General features: G+C 49.2%; 1 long non-coding RNA gene across 1 annotated transcript in view; it reads left to right on the top strand.

Annotated features, from left to right (window-relative positions):
* Positions 1–2,804, top strand: part of LOC109302551 — a 19,738-nt gene extending 16,934 nt beyond the window's left edge. The window contains exon 3 of the long non-coding RNA XR_002098837.1: positions 2,793–2,804. This is a non-coding gene — a long non-coding RNA (uncharacterized LOC109302551). The remainder of the gene's footprint in view (positions 1–2,792) is intronic.
* The last annotated feature ends 1,629 nt before the right edge of the window (positions 2,805–4,433 follow it).

Raw genomic sequence — 4,433 nt, 5'->3', positions numbered from 1 at the left:
ACCCATGGTAAAAAATGCAATGCTTAGAACACCCCTGACAAATGGCTGTTCAACCTCTTCTTGAACACCTCCAGTGATGGACAGTCCACAACTTCCCTAGTCAGTCTATTCCACTGCCTCATTGTCTAAAAGTGAAGAAGTTTTTCCAGTTATCCAATTTAAATTTACTTTGCTCTAACTTCAAGCCAAGAGCCTCCTCTTTGGTTTGAGTCCTCCTCTTTGCAGCAAGAGAGAAAAGGTGCTTTTCTTCTTTATGGCAGCCCTTCAAGTATTTGAAGACTGCTATCATGTCCCCTCTTAAGTGACTTTTCTGGAAGCTGAATATGCCTATCCTTGTATGGCTTGTCTTCCAAGCCCTTGATCATTTTGTTGCCCATCTGTGGACCCTCTCTAACTTCTCCATGTTCTTTTTCAAATGTGGAGCCCAGAACTGCACATAGTACTCTAGATGAAGCCTAGTCAGTGCTGAGTAGAGAGGCCTAACCTGTGCCTCCCATGCCTTGCACCTAATTGCTTCTATTGATGCAGCCCATACTTTTTGTATGGCTGCATCATACTGTAGACCTATAATGAGGCTGTGGTCTACCAAGACTTCCAAGTCCTTTTCCATAATGCTGCCATCCAGCCAAGTGTCCCCCTGTAGCAGGGCACTAAGGTGCCTGCTACTGGAGGCAGTGTTACGAGCTCAGCTGCCAATCACCAGGGCAGCACAGGTGCGGGGTTGCCATGACAACCGGTCTGGTCAGCTGACCAGAAGGGGGTAGGGCCTGGCCTTTATAAACAACATAGGCCAAGGCCAGAGCTCAGTCCCCCTCTGGCCACCAAGGAAGATGGAGCTTGAGAAAACCCTGATGGGGAGATACATGGAAGCAAGCCAGGTTGGCTAGGAATTTATGTTATAGCCCCGGGGTTTTGTGCTTTTGGTTTTAGTTGTTGTGGCGTGAGAAGTGCGGTGTTACACTGGAGGTTTGGGTGAGGCTGTAGGGGTGGAGGAGGCCTCAGTGGGAGCCCCCCAGTAAGGTGGGGTTGCTCCAAGTGCCAGGGAAGGTGCTGTAGTGGGTGCGAGAAGTGCGGGTAGGAGCCTGGTGCAGGCTATGCCCGCATGGGGAAGAGACCCTGATGTGGGCTATGTGGGCACAGGGAAGAGGCCCAGTGGGCAACAGTGCGAGAGGCGCGGTGTGAGAAGCACGGGTGTGGGCGCGAGAAGCGCAAGAGGTGCGAGAAGCACAAGCAGGTGGAGCACAAGTAAGTAGTAATTTAATTTAGTCCATACTTCTCCAACTTGCTTATGAGAAGTTCTTATGGGACCTTGTCAAAAGCCTTGCTAAAGCCCAGATACACTATGTCCACAGCATTTGCTTCATCCATCCAAGTAGTTAGTCAAAGAAAGAGATCAAGTTTTTTTACAAGGCTTATTTTTCATAAGTCTATGCTGGCTGCCTATAATCAGCCTTTCCTCCTTCAGAAACTTGCAAATGGCTTTCCTTAAGGTACACAGCTTCACCTCAATAGCTGGGAGGTTACTGCTAACAGGTCTGTCGTTCCCTGGGTCACCCTCGCTTTTTTTAAAGAGGGGTACTACGTTGGTACTACTCTTCCAGTTCTCTGATCCCCATGAATTCATTCAGACCCAACAAAAGTTCTATGATTGTCTCTCTTTTTTTTTTTATCTCCTCCCTCAGCTTGCCTTCTTCCTTATCCAGATAAACCCTATTATGTGCCTGGTAGCTTTAATTTTTTTGTGAAGAGTGAGACAAAGAAGTTTCTCTTTCTGGCCTTGCATTTCTGACTCATTGCTCCTGCTTGCTGACTCCTTGTTCTAAACTCCAGCTTGGCCCTCTTTGCTCTAGATTTGCTGGCCCCTTCCCCTTGTTCCTGACTCCAGTCCAGATGCCTGTCTTCTGAAATCCACTCCTGTCTTTAGATTGGTGACTGTCCATGTCTCAGTCCCTTACAGCTATAGTTGCCTTCTCCAGAACCCCAGCCAGTGACTTCAGTCTAGATCTCTTTTGATTTCATCCCTTACAGACCTGCCTCCTCCTAATCCCCTGACTCCAGACTCTAGTCTGGATCTTGTCTGCTGCTGATCCCCTAGATTGTGTCCCTGTTGGGTCAAGTTCCAACAGCCCATGTCCCAGTTGTCCCCTGACACTGCCACTGAGGACCCAGTCATATTCATCTTATGCAAATATATTAATATAATTAACAATATAAACAATACTACTCACGTTAACCGGACTACTTTCATCAATGAGATGAGTAGGATTTGACTAACAAAATATGACAGAGTCTCTTCCTCAGAGTTTAAAGCCTACAGCCCCAATCCTTCAATGACTTTTGTTCATGTGCATCTGATAACAAAACTAGACCTCCATTCTTTGACTGGATCAGTGCAGTTGGAGCTGTGTGTGCACTGGCACAGAAAGCCATTGGCATTACAGGAACTCCGTGGCCTTCAGGATCATGTTGGTTGGATCTGATTGCAGACTACCCTCAAGCTCACTTCAGCTTCTTGTACAATTGCTCTGGATCAAGTTTTCACAGTCCAGACTTGCCAGATGATGAGTTTTGTTAGCGTCCCAAAGCATCAGCTTGCAGAGATGCACTCAGCTCCTTTCAGGCTCTGAAAAAGAGTCCTTTCTATTGTATAGAAACTTCCAGTTCTGGGAGGGAGCAGAAGTTGAGTTAGACATGTAGCAGGCTCACCTTTCAGAGCTTGGATTGAGTCCCAGGCTTGGGATCCTGCTGTTTTGATTAGTGGAGCCTATGCACCAATCAGAAAGCAGCAGGAGAAATAGTCACATCCCTTTCCTGAGGGGAGGGGGAGAAGAGCTCCCCTGGACCTGATTGAAGACCGTAAACTGTCAGGTCCAGAAGACTTCAGGGGCAGAGCCCTGGAGTATATAAAAGGAGCTGTGTGCCCAGCACAAGAGGAGATGTGGCAAAGGACTCAAGAAGAGTGGAGCCAAGAAAAGCTGGGGAGCTCTCCAGCAGGCAATGGCGGCTCCTGAAGCTGCCACTGGAGGAGCAGCCTTGGGGGTGGTGCAAGACAGCTCAGGCTGTTAATGACACACAGGAATAGTGCACGGAGATGTGGCTCTGGGAGCAGTGTGAGACTGCTCGGGCCCATCACGGTGTGTGGTTTGGTGCATGGAGCCCAGGCTTTGGGAGCTGGAAACAGTGGCTCAAGCCTGCAACCCCAGCAGGCCACGCAGTGTGTGGGGCAGTGCATGGGGCAAAGGCCTTGGGGCTGCAGTGAGGTAGCTTAGGCCCCATCTCCCGGCAAGCGGACAGGTCCAACCATGTGCAGGGCAGTGCACGGGCCCAAGCTTAGGGAGCAACAGAGGCTGCTTGTGTTAACCACCCAGCATGAGGCCAGCCAGCTGGAGCCTGAAGGACCTGGCCTGTGCCAAAAGAGCCCTCAGTGCCAAGCCAGAGCACGGGGAAATAGTAGTGCTGCAGCATGAGGCCCAGCACCCAGGAGCCAGCAGCAGTGGTGCAGCAGCTGAGAGGAGCTGAGCCCTTGGTGCCCAGAGTAGAGCACAGGGTGGGGAGGAACCCAGCAGCATGGGAGGGGCCTGGAGGGGCACTCCAGCAGAGGAGACCCCATCGAGCTGAGCTCTGACCACCACCACCTGAGGGAGCTTGAGTCATTGGGCCCCTGGGTCCCACACGGGAAAGACATTTGGGGCAGGCAAACCCAGAGAAAGGGCTGGGTGAGCAGCCCCCACCTAGTCAAGGCCCTAAGGGAAGGGGCCCTGGTGCTTCCTAGACACCCCCCAAGGGACCCCATTGGAAGGAGAACTATCTCTTGCCATGGGTCAGGGACTATATTAAGGAACAGATGATATTAAGATTATTCATGTTTGTGCCTTACATTTTGTAATTTAAATGTTGTTATATTGTGATGTAAATAGTTATTTAGTGTTTGACCTTGGTTAGTGGTTAGTGTTCACTGTAAATGTATGTTTATGTATATTTATAACTTGTATATAGTTAAGAACTTGGGCTTGAGTTAACTCTATGGAGGAAAGAGGGATCTGCTTGAAATCCTGGCATCCCTCTCACAACACCCCCTCCTGCCTACCCATCCCATTCAGTTGAGAATAGGGCACACCCTTGGGTATACCTGGTTTACAGACAGAATTGATGAGTTTTCTATACCTTTGATCTGGAGGATCCTCTAAAGGCCACTTGATCAAATATAACAAGTTTAGGTAAATTTTCTTCTCTCAAGCTGAGAAGAATGGCCCCTAAACACTACATTCTGCACATGCCAGAGGTTGTTAGCAGCACTAACAAATCCACCTGTCTGCCAGTCTAATCCCATTCCCAGCAGAACCCTCTTAAGAAGATTCAGGCATCTGAAATGAATCTGATGGAGTTTCTCACCCTGAGCCAAAAATTATATGATGATGGAGATGGGGGGGGGG

Source organism: Gavialis gangeticus, unplaced genomic scaffold, assembly GCF_001723915.1.
Source record: "Gavialis gangeticus isolate Ggan-Ray unplaced genomic scaffold, GavGan_comp1, whole genome shotgun sequence".
Taxonomy (NCBI): domain Eukaryota; kingdom Metazoa; phylum Chordata; order Crocodylia; family Gavialidae; genus Gavialis; species Gavialis gangeticus.
The sequence above is the reverse complement of the archived record's forward strand: the minus strand, read 5'-3'. Positions and strand labels throughout refer to the sequence as shown.